The sequence below is a fragment of the Pinus tabuliformis genome, chromosome 7 (genome assembly GCF_031772625.1).
Source record: "Pinus tabuliformis cultivar Carrire ecotype Pingquan chromosome 7, CPIR1, whole genome shotgun sequence".
Taxonomy (NCBI): domain Eukaryota; kingdom Viridiplantae; phylum Streptophyta; class Pinopsida; order Pinales; family Pinaceae; genus Pinus; species Pinus tabuliformis.
In genome coordinates, this window is record NC_142293.1 from 389,903,513 (window position 1) to 389,921,586 (window position 18,074).

The following is an 18,074-nucleotide window of genomic DNA, read 5'->3' on the forward strand; positions in this document are numbered from 1 at the left end:
ACCATCATACCATGGATACTGTTGTTCAAATAGATGCTAAGGAGGACATTCCAAATGGTCATTGCATGATTCGAGAGGCAGTTGAATCTGTTGTTCAAACCAATCCCATGGAGACCCAAGAAGTAGAAACCCAAACCGAAGAAACACCTACCTATACTCCCTTAATCAGGGAAGCATTTATTAGCATACTGCATAATGAATTACTAATGGCGCAGCAGGAATTAGCCCAGTACAAGGAAGAGGTAGTGCCCTTGAAAATACATTAAGAATTAAAGAAAATTTTGCGGCACTAAGCATAAATGAGGATGAAACCTTTTCTCAATTTAGGGCTGAACAGAAAAAGGTTGAGAAAGCACGGGAGAAATTACAGAAGGCTCAAGAGCAGTTGGAAATTGTTTGCTCTCTCTATTCAGACACCTTGTCATGTAGATCCCCTGCTACAAATTATGCCCTCTACCTCCTAGAAAGGTTCCTACTGCTAAAAATCAAAGCTGCTAAGGCTGGTAAGCCTGTGGAAATCAAAACCACCCTGGATTTTGTCAAATGCTTTAGAGAATAGAACGAACAGGTACAATGCCTCCTTTATGAGTTGTATATGCACAATTTCTTTTTGGAAGATGACAGGGATAGTAACCCTGGCCCCTTTATAGGGGATGTGCAACTCCAAGCATTTCTCTCTTTCACTACTAATCAACTCAAGTGGGCCAAGGCCCACAATACCTTTAGGAGGCATGAATAAGGAATTGACCTATGGGTGAGAGGGGAACCAACCAAACCCCTGCAACTCTAGATTAAACACAAACAATTCATGAAACGAGTCGGTGTTATAGGCCAACTAGGACCATTCTGTTATGAAACCAGCTCACAAAAAGATAGAAAAGATAGATCAATGCCTTATAATTCAGCCTCTTCGAGGGGGCAACCTCCTTTACATTACACAAATGAATGATTCTTTGATGATTCAAATGACAAAACCTCCTTTCTATATATAAGAGTCTAAGGAGTCACAATATAACCCAGCCGACCTAACAATAATAATATAAAGGCACAAAAATAACAATAGAGGGATTCTATGGGGCACATTAATAACAATATGGGGACAATAGGGGCACAACAATATTAATAAGGGATACAACTACAATAGTAATCGGGTAATCACTAGTATTATAGGGACCTAACATGCCCCTCTCCTTCAAAAAGTGTTGTCCTCAACATTTGAGTAGTTCTAGATGCTTCTGTATAAAATTCTCATCCTCCCATGTGGAATCTTTAGCGGATAAGTTCTTCCACTTGAAGAGATACTCCGAAATTGATCGATTTCATAGCTGTCAAGTTCTTGTTTCTATGACTGCTTCTGGTTCCAATATAATTTTTCCTTCCTCGTCAAGTTCTGGAAATATTGTTTGAACTGGAAGCTTGTCGCCTATGACCTTCTTTAAACATGAAACATGGAAAACTAGGTGCACTCGAGAAGCTGCAGGAAGCTCCAATTTGTATGCCATAGTACCAATCTTTTGCAACACCTTGTACGGACTGTAATACTTTGGTGATAATTTGTTATCCTTCTTATCTTGCTTGAGGGACATTTGTTTATATGGTTGTAGCCGTGGGAATACCCAATCACCTATATCAAAACTTCTTTCGCTGCGATGTTGATCTGCTTGTTGTTTCATTCTATTATGCGCCAACACGAGGTTATCCTTTAGGAGTTGGAGGACTTGTTGTTGATGCTCGATGTGATGTTCCACTGCTTGAACCTTAGAATTTTCTCTTAAATATGATGTGATGGATGGTGTCCCATATCCATAAAGTGCCATAAATGGGTCATTTTTGTTGTTCTATGGAAGAAATTTTTATACCACCATCCAGCCAGAGGCAACCATTTGACCCATTGTGTCTGTTTATTAGATACAAAGCAACGAAGATATCCTTCCAACCATTTGTTTACTATCTCAGTTTGCCCATCAGATTGAGGATGATAAGATGAGCTATGAGCTAACTAAGTACTGAGACAAGAAAATAATTGTCCAAAAATTTCCAGTGAAAATGGGATCTCTATCACTTACAATAATCTTTGGGTTTCCATGTAGCTTTTGAATTGTTTCCATAAATGCAGTAGAAACTGTACTGGCTTTAAATGGATGTGATAATGCACCAAAGTGTGCATACTTGGTAAGTATGTCAACTACCACCATGATGACACTCTTTCCCTCAGACTTGGGTAAACCTGTGATAAAATCCATTGAAACCTCCTCCCAACGTTGGCTTGGAATGGATAAAGGTTGTAATAGACTCGGGGTCTTAATTGTTTCAACTTTATTTTGTTGGAAAACCAAACATTCTGCCACAAACTTTTGAATATCCGATTTAAGGCCATCCCAAAAAAATTCCTTCTTAATCCTGTGGTAAGTTTTTAAAAATCCTGAGTGCCCTCCTAAGGGAGAAGTGTGCAATTCCATAAGAATCTTTTGTTTGAGTTGGGAATTCTTACAGAGGTATAAGCAATCTTTGTACCATAACGAATCATTTTTCCAGCTAAATGTATCAGATGTACTAGAATCTTGTTGTAACTTTTGAATAAGTGCCCACACTTCTTCATCCTTCTTCCATTCCTCCCTTGCTTCATTTATCCAATCTGGTTGGATAATAGAAATGGCGCACAACAATGCTTCCACATTCTCATCCTTTCTTGAGAGTGCATCTGCCACCACATTTTGCTTCCCTTTTTTGTAGATGATTTCAAAGTCATAACCCAACATCTTTGTGACCCACTTTTGTTGCTCTTTAGAGGATAATATTTGTTATAAAAAGTATTTAAGGCTATCAGACACATGTGCCATGATCCATCCTTCTTGTGCACTAATACTATTGGAGCAAAGAAAGAACTTTGACTAGGTTGAATTATACCAGCCTCTAGCATTTCTGCAACCATACGTTCAATTTCACTCTTTTGGGCATAGGGATATCTGTACGGCCTGATGTTTGGAGGAACACTTCCTGGAATCAGATGAATAGCATGATCATGATCACAAATAGGTGGGAGACCTTTGGGAGTCTCAAATACCTTGGAATGATTGTCCAATACCTTTTGGAGATCTGGAGAAATAGATGATTTCGATGTGGAAACATTTAGCGAACATAATTGTGCAATTACACCTCTTTGTTCCTTTTTAGAAGCTTTGTCATACCGTTAGAGCTTATTATCTTTCCCGATTTCCCTGTAATACCCCTTAATTCAACTTCCTTTCCTTCCACAAAAAATTTCATGAAAAGCTATTGTACCCAATGATTGTAGCCATTGGACTCCTAGTACAACATCAGCACCTACGATTGGAATGGAAAGCATTGGGCTAGTCAATACATATTCTCCCATGGATAGCTTGATATTATGGCACTTTCCAGAGCAATTTATTGTTCCTCCCTTTGCAACCATCACTTGACACTCTGGTGCTGGATATAGGAAGCAATTCAATTCTTTTTCTACCTTACAATGAAAAAATTGTGGGTACTTCCTGAATTAATCAACACTATTACCTTTTTCTTCTTGATTTGTCCTTCTATCTTGATGGTTTGAGGAGTGGTAATTCTCGCCAATGCATTACAAGATATGGTCGGATTCATTTCTTCTTTATCTAGGCTTTGTTCCTGGAGTATATCCTCTTCTTTTGACCTTTCTTGCTCCTTTTCTTCTTCCTCTTCACAATCTATGTATAATAATTTCTTCTCAGCACACTTATGACCTTTAGTGTATTTGCTATCACAACTGTAACAAAGCCCTTTTGCTCTTTTTTTCTTCCAATTGTTGTGGTGTCAACCTTATAGGTTGTGGAAGACTAGGGGCAACAACACTTCCATCTTTATAGTTGTGAGTGGTATGCTTCCTGGTTGCCATAATTTTGCTTTCCATTTTTCTTTCTAACCTGAATGCCTTCTCTAATGAATCAGGTTCCCAAAGGCGGACATCATGTTGGATATTATCCTTTAAAGTCCCTATGAACACATCAATCCTATGCTCCTCTGGAACATTTTTTACCCTTAAGTTCAATTTTTGGAACTCTTCAATGTGCTCCATTATTGAACCCTTTTGTTTGAGACTTATCAATTGGCTAAAAAAAGTGTTGCTTTTTGTATCCTCATAATGTGCTGCCAATTCTTCCGTAAAAATTGCCCAAGCGATAATTTGTTTACGAGAGCAAAGCCACTGATACCATACAAACTAATTTGGTTCCAAATATAAAGTTGCAATACGTACCTTTTGTGTGTTTTGCACATTATTGAGATCGAAAAATTGCTCCATCTGTAATATCCATGTTGAGGGATCCTTTCCATCAAACTTCCTCATATCTATTTTTGGAATATGGTGGGTCTTCGATCCAACATTAGAGTCTATGAAATCACTATTAACATTTATTTTGTTCACATCATGAGTTTCCTTTACTACCCTTTCACCATTTGTAAGTATTTCTTGTAGAAAATTTGTCAAATCTGTCTTCAAATCTGCCATGACTGTCTTCAAATCTGCCATGTCTCTCTTCAAATCTGTCTTCAAATCTATCTTCAAATCATCCATCTTAGCTTCCATGCCCTTTATCTTAGATTCCATGCAATTTATCTTAGCTTCTGTTAACTTTTGTGAGAGTGACATTTGTTGCACTTGGTCTTGTAATTTTGATATATCATGTAGCATTTCTTCCTCTTCTTCATGAGTAACGCTAGAGCTTTCAGGTTGCTTACTAGGTGTTTGCATTTTCATTCCTCGGGGCATCAGTTACCAATAATAATGCTCTACTATGCCCTTTGAATTCCTTCAAAATAAATTTTCAAACCAAGTTTAAGCAAAAATTAAAAAAAATCTACACACATTTTTTCACTTTGTAGGAGCTCGATATTGCCTCTGATGTATATCTATAATTTCGGATCCTCCAGTTCTGAAATTGCAACCTGTAGTAGCCCTCTATGTCCTCTTTCCAATGCCACCAGTCTGATCCAAATTGGATTCTCCAAGGAAGAGTTATTCCAAATCTCCCACAATGACCTGATTATAGACTAGTTCAGTAGAGCGAACTTGTACGACATGCCACGTGTCCCTATTTCAACCTTTGGCTTTGAAAAATATATACAAGAAACTACAATCCATCCTCTTTCAGTACCTTCTTACGAAACTTCAATCTGATGCTCAGAGAGAAAGTTATAACGATTCTCCCCAGGTCACCTATTTGGAATGTAATTTAGGAGTCTGTAAAAAGACCAACTTCCTCAGATCATATCTCCGCAAATATAGCGCGAAAAGCTCTGAAATTCGGACCCGAGGTTCAGTGCGATTTCTTCTCAAATGGTTTTTTCTTTTCGCTTCTGAAACGTCGCAGAAAAAAAGTTATAGCGAAAATTCCACGATGACCTATTTGGAGCAGCGAAACCCAAGAATCCAAAGCTCTGATACCAAATTTTATGAAACCAGCTCACAAAAAAATAGAAAAGATAGATCAATGCCTTAGAATTCAGCCTCTTCGAGGGGGAAACCTCCTTTACATTACACAAATGAATGATTCTTTGATGATTCAAATGAAAAAACCTCCTTTCTATATATAGGAGTCTAAGGAGTCACAATATAACCCAGCTGACCTGACAATAATAATATAAAGGCACAAAAATAGCAATAGAGGGATTCTATGGGGCACATTAATAACAATATGGGGACAATAGGGGCACAACAATATTAATAATGGATATAACTACAATAGTAATGGGGTAATCACTAGTATTATAGGGACCTAACACATTCCATACAGATGTTATACAAGATGGAAATGAGTATTTCCAGGAGATTAAGGAGGACGCCTTATCTACAGCTAGACAAAGGTCGGAAGCTGCCGGCATTACTGTTAGAAATCGAGAACCATTTGGATATCAGAACTTTAAAGTCGCCTCCTCTCATTTCTATAAATATGGTAATATGGTTTTGACTATGGGGCCTAAATGGATAGGATGTCGGTATAGGACTCCAATCATATGGTATCCTCTAGATAAGTATCACTGTGATTACACCTGGAAGGATCAAGATGTTACCCAGGATTTTATTATATTAAAGAAGAAAAATGGCCTCAAACATTATAAGGAGGAGGTATATTCTGCCTACTCCCTAACTCAACTACACATCAACTATTTAATTGCATGAGGACATGCAACATGGTAAGCTGGGGAGTATATTGGGTCAAGAAAAAGGTATATTTTCTCCTCAGTAATTTCTTTATTTCGTATTTATCCTTACATGATTATCTCTGTTTATGAACTAAAATAAAGCAAACTATAGCTAAAGTTGGATAAAATCACTTGGTAACAATTTAGATAAATCTGCACTAGAAACTGACTTTTTATTATCCTTGTGTGCAGAAGACACGGATTGGTCAATTGCCATTCATTTGATAGAGGAGCACCAGGCCGTAAAATGGAAAGACAGTGGCTGACGCAGGCAAGGCAGCGAGAGACCAGACAGACCAGTACTATTTCATGACAGAATCAGATTATGTATTGCGAATCCTTCGAATCCACTGACCCTAAGGATTCACTTTTATCTAGTTTTCTCTCTTACTATTATATATAAGGCCGAAAGGCAAACGAAGTTCAATTCAGACTTATGTAATGTATAATCATTCTTTTTTAGACATATCCTATTGTTCTCTTAGTGATGTTGTAATCTGGTTACTCATATTAATGAAAGACTGTGTTTGATCTTCACTTATATTCTAAGTATTCCATAGCGGAGAGTTCTCGCGACTCTGGGCCCGGCCAAGAGAAGTTCTACTGCTTTCTTGTGTTATAATATTTCCATTTGAATATTTATTGATCGTTAATATTTAGTTAATATTATTTCGCTTATTGTGAGGATTGACGATTCCAATTCATATTGTTGTTCATTTCGATTCATATTTAGTCGTGTGATGTATCTAAATAATGCTTTGATTTGATTGGTTATATTAGTTTCAGAGTAGATTGTTGTTCCTTCTGAGTTATGATACCATAGATCTTAGAGATAGTGTCAATTAATTTCCATAGTCTACTGACAGAAAACAGTTGTTGTTTAGAAGTCATTTATCATATTTGCCTGATTGTCGTTCAATTGAGAATTTTCGTTCAATCGAGATTGTTGTTCAATTAGGATTTGTCGTTCAATTCTAATTTGTGATAGATTAACATTGATGTTCAGTCGTTACAGTTCTCTTTCTTGATCAAGTGAGTTAGCTTTAATTCTATTTGAAGATTTCCAAGCATGATTCTTTGCATTTGCATTCAAATTCATTTAATTTTGGAATAAGTAGACAAAATTGTAGAGTGTGTTAAGAGTTCTTTCAAAGTCATTTTTCCCTTAGTTATTTCTTTAAGAGTTGTGACTTGAGTTGAAAAGATAGTTATTAGTGATTGCAATGATTTACCTTTAGCTAACCTCTGAATTCACTGCATAGATTGTGCTGACACTCTTGAGATAAAAAGACTTACCTTGGGTAGACAATTAATGTAGGAATTAAGATTGCCTGTAAAAAGACATCTTAGTGAACCAACACCAAGGAGAGTGGCACGAATTGGGGCCCCAGCCAAAACCTCACCAGTGGATGTCGAATTTGTTGCATAGAGTGAACATCGTAAGTATTTATGTTTCTAGAGCAGTAGAATTATGGTTAAATAATGTATTAGAGGGGTATATCGTAGAAGTTGTAGTAGAATATACACAATTTTTCAATGCAACCGAGTGGTATTTTTTCATAGAACCACAAGGTAGATACATGAGAACACTTTCAACTTGGGTAAACATGTTGTTTTTCAATAAATAAATAATGTCATTACAACCTAATACCATGAGTGGCTAAATCCCTATGCAACATGTGGAACTGAGGGATTAATCCAGGGATGGATTGACACAGAGAGAAGGACTAGGGGTGCAAGGAGCAGAAAATATATAGAGAGGTGTGTGGTAAATGAGCTAAAGGACTTACAATACAAGTAGAAGATGATTCCGAGAAATAGAACAGCATTGGGGGATGTAACTGATTCAATTGTCAAGGATGAAGTACAAAGGGAGTAAAGATATCCTGATATTTGGAGAAGTACCACTAACATAGCTAGTCCTAAAACTAAGGAGGTTGGCATGTCGTCACCAAGAGTGAGCGAGGAAATAAATGTAGTGGGATTTCTAGGTAATGCAACTCAATAAGCTCACAATCTAGACATTGCAAAGAGGACTACGATAGAACCAATCACCAATAGAAGGATAACTAGGAGGTGTGTCGCATAGAATTGGAGCATATATATCGGGACAAGTTTAGGTTGCCTCAAGGATGGAGAAGAAGATAGAGTCTAGAGGGGTGAAAAGGATTGTTTTCGCTAAGTGTGGATAGTATTTCCATGGATAGGTCCCTTCACCCATAATTTAGGAGAAGGACATCACAACGAAGAAGAAGAATAAGAGGTTGTGTGACATCCAAGTATTGGAGAGGAATGGACCGAGGAAGAGGAAGGACAACTCGACAGAGAGGATCCAATGCACCCCATCATCAAAGAAATATACATCTTTTAGATCAAACCAATGACCCTGCATGGACCTTTCAAACCAAAGGTAAATTCTTCTTTGTTTGTTGATTCTTCTTAATTATCAGTATCAAGAAATTGTAGCCACTTAGATAATGACAATAGTAGGGAGGGGGGGAAAGTGGAAAGAGGAATTGCACATATAGTTATAGGTATAAGAGAAGTTGAAGGAGGGAATATAGGTATAGGTGAAGGTATAAGAGAAGTTGAAGGAGGGAATACAAGTACAAGTACAGGTGTAGGAGAAGTTGAGGGAATATAACTGAGAGAAACAATAAAGGTTACTCCTATCATGAATTTCAAACAAGTAGATACTAGGAGTCCAACCACGGTAGGTGTTGCTTTGACATTGAGATTACTAGTATATCATAAGACAAGGATGAAAGACCTAGAATAAAATTGGTTTTATGCGAAGGAATATGAAGCAAATTCCAAATGAAGGAATGAAAATCATGCAACTAGAGACTACTTTATGGGACGACGCACTCACATGGTACATGTAATTTAAAGCCATCACTCCCCTGAGATAGCCTCACACTTTGAAAGACATTAAATAGGATTTACTGATAGAATTCCAAAATCCCAAGTTGGATTCCCAATGTGTAACTAAGATGAAAAATATTAAGCAGGGCACCAATGAATCGGTGTGGGACTATGACTAAAGGTTCAAAATTATGATGGACAGGTTGATGGACAGGTTGAAAGGTTCATTGCCACATATTTGTATTCCACTAAAGCAATAGAAAGTGAATTTGCATCCTGAGACACTTGATATCACAATTCCAATGGAAGCTACACCGATGAGTGGAGAGATTGGTTTTGGGATGGACCAAGTACAGGTGCAGTTAGCTTCCTTAATGTTAAAATTGTAGGACCTCTCTAAGAGCAAGGAGAAACGTAAGGGGGTGTGGTGTATGATTTATAGGATGAGGGACACACCATAATGAGTTATTGACAGTAACATAATATGTTGCTATCGGGGAATAAAATATTTTGGCCCAACACAGGCGCCTCTGATGTGACATTTTCCAAATCTAGGGGCACCCACCTATAAATTTCCAAGTGATTCAGAAATATCAGAGCTTGACGTGGTCTCTTTTTTATGATTTTTGCAATCATTTTGGCATTACATACACCCTTGCCACATGTTGGACCTAATGCGCTAGTGGACTTCAAATTCCTACCACATGCAAGAAGCAGAGTGAGGTGAAGGGGCTACATAGAAATATAAAGTATGAGACTATCCCGCACTAGCATGAGGACAAGGACCTATAAGGCAAAGTCAAGGTCACCGTGCAAGAGGGCGACGAAGTTTTGGGAGAGGAAGAGAACCATGAATTTTCTTCAATTGTGGATAGCTAGGGAATCTATTGAATGATTGCTTGAATCCTTGCATGATGTATACATTTTCAAAGCATTCGATCATGCGATGGAGGATTGTCCGTTATTAGTGGCAAAGAGGCAAGAGAAGTGAGGGCCAAATGTATAAATGGTTGTCGATGAGTCTCAAAAAGAATGTTCACAACTATTTGTGATGACCAGAGGGGGTATGGATAAGCATGGACACATTGAACCTACCAAAGTAGCCTCATCAATAGGTGTAGAAATTTGTCAAACACCCTCCAAGGTTTGATACTGTCAAGGGGAACTAGACATATAAGGAAGCAATAAGGGAAATTTTAGATGTAGAATAGGGAGATTCAAGCTCTGAAAGATAGCCACAAGGACCACCAATATATGATGTATCGTTGAGATTTGAAGAACCTCCACTTGACGTGATGTCAGGGGAGATAAGCCCCATCTAGAATTTCTTAAGAAGTTGTTTAAGTTTAATGACGAATGAGAAGGAAATGGAGCGACTATGTAGGACGATCAACCACTACTTGCAAGAAACCAATGAACATGGCATACAGGACAGCGAAGATAATTTCTCGCAGGTCCCTCCGAAGACAGTAAAGCAAGTGTTGTGCAAAAGGAGCACAAAGAAAGAATTCAGATTCAACACTCAGATATTTGACTATGACATGGATAATACCAATTTGGATTTGGGATATGATGTTAATATCTTTCCAAAGAAGACCTAGGAATTGATGGGAAAGCCTAAGTTGGTATGGTCACCAATCCAATTTCCCCTTGCTAATCAATATCAAATATACCCAATTGGGAAGTTAGTGGATGTAGAGGTTAATATTAACAGGTTAAATAGTATGTAATACTTTGAAGTTATTGAAATTTTGGATGACACAGACCCTTACTCAACCTTACTCATCCTTGATTGGTCATGTTAGAGTCTGTCTAGTAGCCCTCCACCAGAGATCAAAGCTCTTTGCATTTCATGATTAGGTGTCCCATCAGTGTGATCATGTTGCATTCCGTTAGGCATGCCATAATCTTGGTGGAAGGAGTTTATGTCGTTATTCCCCTTTTGTTTGGCACTGCTGGTTCAGGTTTGTTCAAATAAATAAAGTCCTCAAAGGGTCATTCATCTTGCTTTAAGTTTTAGGTTTTAGGTCTAGGGTTGAGTCTAATTTTATCTTGAGAGGTCATCAAGGACCAGCAGACCAGAGGGATGTCCTTCATTAAACATTTCTCATCATTGTACAGCTAAATTTTTACCTTGTTCTCAAAAACTCTGTTTTTGAAAACAAGGTCATTATCTCATTTTTGTAAAAATTCTCAAAATTTCAAATTCTTCAAACGTCGAAGTGCAGCCTTGGTCTCCTTTTCCAAAGCATCCCAGAAGCTATTCCTGCAAAAATTTTCAGAAGAAATCATCATTTCAACCAATTTTTCAAAGAAATGAAATTAAAGGTCAGAGCCAATTAAAGCAAAAAGGGTCAACATTCAAAACATTACAAAGTGGGTTTTGGGCAAGTTAAAAATTAAAAGGAAGCCTATAAAAGCATGCCATCCCTCATTGGTAATTCATTTGCCTCTCAACACTCCAAGAGAATACTTGTCAAGATGGTTTCAAAGTTCATTGGGCGAATTGAGCAGTTGTAGCAGCGCGCTACGCATCAGAGGAGGCACGCTACGCGTTGAGGGCGCGCTACGCATCAGCGCGCATTTTCTAGTTCAATTTAACTCAGGCGCTACGCGTTGAAGGCGCACTACGCATCAGGCTGGGTGCGCTACGTGTTGGGTTTCTTGCTTAGGAAATCGCCAGCAAGCCACCAAAAATACTTCTCTCTCAAAATCTTTTCAGGTAGGCCTCTAATCATGGTGATTTTTGGTTTGGCTAAGATGAATGAGCAATCAACATGCAAAAAATGACATGCTAATATGAAGTAAAAACCCTATCTTGCTGTATCAAATTTTAAAAATGCAAATGTGCTAGGGTTTCATTGAAATTTGCTGCCAAGGTTACCCCTTTTCCATTCCTCTTTCCCCATATTTTCCTCACCATTTTCCTTGACATTTTTCCATGCAAATTATATAATTTCCCTATTAAAAATCATTAAAATCCCTAAACCCTACTAATTCCTAAAACCCTATGTAAATTTCCTAAACCCCACTTCCCATTAAAATCCCACAAATTATGATTGTATATGTTCCATGTTCCTTTCCTAAAATTTCCTTTCACTTTTGTTTTCCCTAATCCCCTCAATGTTCCCTTTTCCCTAAAATTTCCCATGTGTGTTTGTCCCCTTGGTAACAGCATCTAAACAAGTCAAAACAGCAGTTCATTGGGTGCACAGTCAGCATTATTTTTCAATCACTTGCCTCCAAAAACCATGTCAGAAACCGAAACAGATTATGAGCAAAGTGATGACCGTGAAACAACACCAGAGGTAGAGGTGCCAAGGAGGCATCACAGGGGTGGTAAAGGTGGTCAGCATGTCAGGGAGGAGCCCACCTCTTTGGCTTATCTACAAGCTTGTCCACTTGCAGTGTCATGTTTCCGATATCTATCATGCTATGAATATTGTGAGAGAATCTCCCAAATTCAACACCACAAGGAATTGGCCCGCTTGTTTGTCCTACATTTGCACAATGGGCATGTGAATCTTGCAGGAGTGGACTTCACATTGTCACCCGAGATCGTTGCTCAAGCAACAGGGATACCCCATATTGGAGAAGAGTGGAACAAGCGCTAGCAGTTGGACAGATTTCATTATGAGCCATATATCAAACCTGTATATATGAGGCACCTAACTGGTGTTTTTCCCTTCAGATTCTTAAGAGACGAGTATGCACCTTTGATGAGGATCATCATTCGCTATTTCACTTGCGAGGGCAGATTTTCACGTTTATATTTGTACCATATCCGTTTGTTGATGCATTTCACATGGGTACGAATGATGAACATTCCATTCTTCATGTGCCGAAATATAGAGAGGATGGTGCCCTTGGTGCAAATAAAGAGCCCAGCACAGCAACACAAGAGCATCTATCAGTATGCACTGATCAAGATTGTGGTCATGCATCAGTTGGCACAACAGGGTATTCCATGGGAGGATTTCATTTCTCGTGACTTGTTCACAGTGCCACAGCCACCTCCTGAGGTTGTCCATGATGAAGGAGGGCCTTCACATCAGTTTGACATTCCAGAGCCCGAGCATGTCATCTCCCCTCCATTTGTCACATATCAGAGAGACCACAGGGCCTTATTTGCATCTGCACGGCGAGTATTATCTCCACATCACGTGGAAGGGGTCTCGCCTTCTTCATCAGCACAGCGAGTGTTATCTCCACATCAGGTGGAAGGGGCCTCACTTTCGACAGCGGCGCAGGTACCAGAGAGAGGCAAGCAGCCCAAGATTGATGAGGGGCCATCAGGTGTTCCAGGCATAGATGTTGTTGACCTTGATATCATTTCTCCTAGCCTAGAGTCAGAGGAGATCATCCAGCAGCTAAGGGCTGAAAATGACTTGTTGCAGCAAAAATTGGAGATGGAAAATTGGACAATTACTTATTTAGAGCAGCGCAACAAGAAATTAGAGGATGAACACTCTCTTGATGAGTTACAGAGGATCCGAGAAGACCGGAACTTGGCTCGCAAGAGACCCGGTGATTTGACACCTAAGGAGCAAAGCTCCATGCTCATTCAGGTGAACACACATCTAGAGAGGTTGATAGCAAAGGCAAACAGGGACAAAGACATGCTCTGACACATGAAGAATCACTATCGGGCTCGAATGCATGTGTGTAAAGCAAGAATGAAGGTGCTCAAAGGACGGTTGGCCAAGGCACTAAAACGGAGGAAAAGGCCCGATCCCCTTCATATTTTGGCTGAGGCTACCTTGAAGGAGCATGGTGCTCAATGATGCACTTCCAGCTCAAATTTCAGGAAATTTTGAGCAATTTTGGTCAATTTTGACTTTTTTGTGCCACACACAGGTTTTTGCTCTCAACGCGTAGCGCGCCGCGCGCTACCCTGAAGATGGGCAAGTCCATTTCTCAAAAACTCAGCATTTTTTGATTTTTCATGACAAATTACACTTGCTCAGCAATTGCCAAGACATTTCATCAGGTTTTGAGCCCTCAGAAGGTCAAAAAAACATGCAAAAAATGACTTTCTGCCACTTTTTGGACACACAGGGAGCAGTCTTGGGAGATTGCAATTTTGGAGGGGAAAATGACCACCACATTGAGAAATTCCACTTGGGCTAGAAAGTAGACATCCAGACCTTTCCAACAAGCCCACTTTTGCCTCATTCGGATGCCAGGAAGTGCCTCAAAAGTTGGCTGAAAGGCGCGCTACGCGTTGAGAATTGGGGCGCTACGCATCAGGGAAATTTGCCAGATTTTCACCTACAGCTCAGCAAAACGCAGATTTGACTAGTTTTGACTTTTTAGAGGGATTTTTCATCCTCCTTGATGTAATTGATGTAATTTTATGATTTCATGGCACTTATTTATCTCTTCTAGAAGATTCATTCATAAAAAGTCAAAAATTTAATGAATGAATTGGTTTCCTAGCTTATAGAGGCAAGTGGTTTTGACTGCCTAGATTTTAGTGCTCAATTTAGAATTGGTTGAAACAGCTCCTAGGATGATGAGCTCGACCCCTAGAGGCAAGGAAAGGTGTTAGCTTGCCTATATTATGTATTTTCTTAGTCATTTTTATGGTTGGACTCTGGAGGGATAAGCTTCTATTGTATTACACTTTGTATCTCTGTAATTTTGGCAAAAGAAAGACCATGGTTTTGCAGCATTTTTTGGGATTCCTGTGGTTATTTGTTTTGATGGCGTGCCTCTCTCATGTACTTGTAAGTGTGTTATGTGTATCATTTTCCCACTTTTCTTTTCTGCACATTAAGTAAATGAAGTGTTAAGGTAGAATTCATAATTTATATGCTCTGCCTTTAAGTTTGCTTAATATCTCTGTTTTCCTCTGTCTAAAGAGAACTCTCGAAAGTTTCTTGCTCTCTTTAGCTCCTCACCAGTCATTCCTATCTATTCACTTAAATCAAAGGCATCAATACAATCTCCTACCTTGCCCCAAAAAGACCTCTGCAAAAGTTGTGTCCCATCCCCGCACCCAAAATTGCTCTCCTCCTGTTTTCCACCAAAACCCTAAAAATCTGAAATCAAACCTTCTCAATCAGTTTACTTGCCTAAAATCAGTGTTCTTTATTGGTCATCTCCGCCCTTTGAAGACCTTTTGACGAGATAGACCCAGAGAGAGCCCTCTCCTGCCCCGTAGGGCTAGCTACGAGGCTAAGTGGTTTGGTGTTGCCTTGGATTTTGTCTTTTTCAGCCTGAGGCCAAATTCAAGCGCTAACATATTGGTGACCATACTGGGGAGAACAAACTTGTTTGTGGATTGATGTGTTTGTTTCATAAGTCTTAGACGGAGCCTGAAGTTATGCCAGGTAGCCTTCGAAACGCTTTTGCTTTGCATAAGCAGAAGTAGATAAACGCTGCTTCAGTCAATCTCCGTGAGCTTGTGAATACAGCCACCTCGATTGCATTTTACCCCAGTTCATTTGTAAACTCTGAACTTTTGGATGATTAGTTGAGAGTTTTCACAGGCTGATCGGTTATTTGTTCCTCGATATCCAAACTGGCTTCAGATTCTAAACACATATTCAAATCTCATTCATGTCCAGCTATTTTTGAGTATCTTGAAGACATTGATTTTGACGAGAGTTTTGAGTTGTCCTTGTTCAAAACCAAATCTGAAAGTGCACTTGGTTCTCTAGTTCCCAACCCTGATTTTGCTGCTGCTCTTGAAATCGAGAGACATAATAAATTGGTTGAAAATATCATCCTAAGATCTCTCCAGTCAGATATTCACGCTACTAATCTTGCTGAGTTCGTTGAAACTATATCTGTCCGTATTAGATCCACTATCACGGCGCATGAGCAGACCAATCCTCCTTTTATTTCTGTTTCTCCTATAATCACTTATCCTGAATCTACAGTTGGTTCACCTTCTACATCCCATACCACTTCTCCTCCTAATACTCCTCATACTACAGCTACACTTACTCCACCTGCTACTCCTAGACCCAATCTACCTAAAGCAATGGCTGCCCGGTTTGCTCCACTTGCTCTTCCTCAAAATCTGCATGATATGCCAGCTGATTATCAGAGTAAAATTTCCATGTTTGATGGCACTCCTCAGGGTGTTTCCGCTCAGCAGCATATAGACAAGATGACAACTTTCTTTGATCTATATGAGATAGATGAAGAGGATGTAACTATGCGTTTGTTTGTACAAACATTTGATGGAGAAGTAAGAAAATGGTTCAGAGGTTTGACAGCTAGAAGTATACCCACATTGGAAGAACTTCAGAAGCAGTTTCTAGATCGATGGGAAATCAGAAAGGATCCACTTCAGATCAATGCAGAGTACAACAATCTCAAACGTAATCATGGTGAGTCGGTCCAAGATTACATTATCAGATTTAACACAGTTTACAATGCTATTCCAGATGATTTAAGGCCATCTAGAAAATCAGCACTTCTCAAATTCCCAGATGGTTTTGATCCGGAGATGGCTTATTCATTGCAAGATAGAGATCCGCCTACCTTGGAGGATATGCAGAAAATCGTTGTTAGTGTTGAAGCGAATTTGAATGATAAGAGAGCGAGGATCAAAGCCGAAAAGCGAGTGACAATCAAAGAAGAAGCTTCTACATCAGATCAGCTCCTTCGCAAGGTAGCTACGTTGCTTGAAAATACTCATCTCAGCAAGCCGGAACCACAGATCCGTAATCCTAATTTCCGAGGTCCACAACAGCCACAATATAGAATCAAGCAGCGTGAAACAAGGGCACAAGAAACAGCAGTTCAGCAGCAAGTAAAACCTCCGCTTCAGCAGAATTTTGTTAGCCAAGAATCCGAGGATGAAGGTGATGCTATAGGAGAGGAAAATCACTTTTTCACTCCTGATGATCTGCCTACCTATATTACAGAAGAAGAAGAATTTGTGAGAAATTTCATCATACAACAGGATGAGAATTATATCTTATCAAATGAGGCAGTACTTGAGGAAGAATCGGAGGAATACCAAAGAGGATATCTCAATGCTTTGTCCGCTCAGCAGAGACAATTAAGAAACCGAGTTGTTCCCATAAATCCCATTCAGAAAAGGAAAGATACTTCAGCAAAAAATGATTCAGCTTCCCCACAAACAAAAGGAAAAGACATAATTGATCCCTCAGCAAATCAATCATCTTCAGCGGATAAGGTAAATCAGCCACCAGGTATAATGAAGGATAAAGTCGAAAGAAGAGAAGTTCCGGCCAAAGAAGGTGAAAAAGTTTCAGCATTTAGTTTGGAGAATGAAATTTCAAAGCTGAAAGTGTCTATTCCATTGACTGAAATCATGAAGAACACCACCTACCGAGGTCAAATTTCCAAAATTCTGAATATTGATCCAATGCTTGACACAGTAAATGTAGAAGATGATCAGCCGGAATTAATTTTTGGGCCTGCTTTGAATGGTGAGTCTCCTGAAAATGATGTTCCTCCCTTCTATATCAGTTTGAGGTTGCACGAGTATATTTTACATAATGCTATGTTTGACTCGGGTGCTTCGCACAATTTGATGCCGAAAGCAATCATGGAAAGGCTGGGATTGGATATCACAAGAAAATATCATGATCTGTATTCATTTGATTCCAGCCGGGTAAAATGTATCGGTTTGATCAAGGACTTGGTGGTAAGCCTAGATCAAATTCCAGCTAAAAATGTTTTGATGGATGTGGTTGTGGCGGATATTCCTCCGCGGTTTGGTATGTTGCTTTCAAGATCTTGGGGAGCTAAGTTGAAAGGTACACTTCAGCTAGACTTTTCTTATGCTACAATTCCAATCTTCAGTCAAATGAGAAAGTTATATCGGGAGCAAAAGATGAAATATATGATAACTAGCAAAGAAAAGCCGATAAATCATCCTGTAAATTATGTACATACAGATTTGGAGTCGTTTGTTTTGTTTGCTGATAATTTTAATGAGATAGATAGTCAGTTAGTTCAAGCAGAAGATATACTAGAGATTACCGAAAATTTTCGAGAAGTTTTGCAAAAGGAAAGAGAAGAAA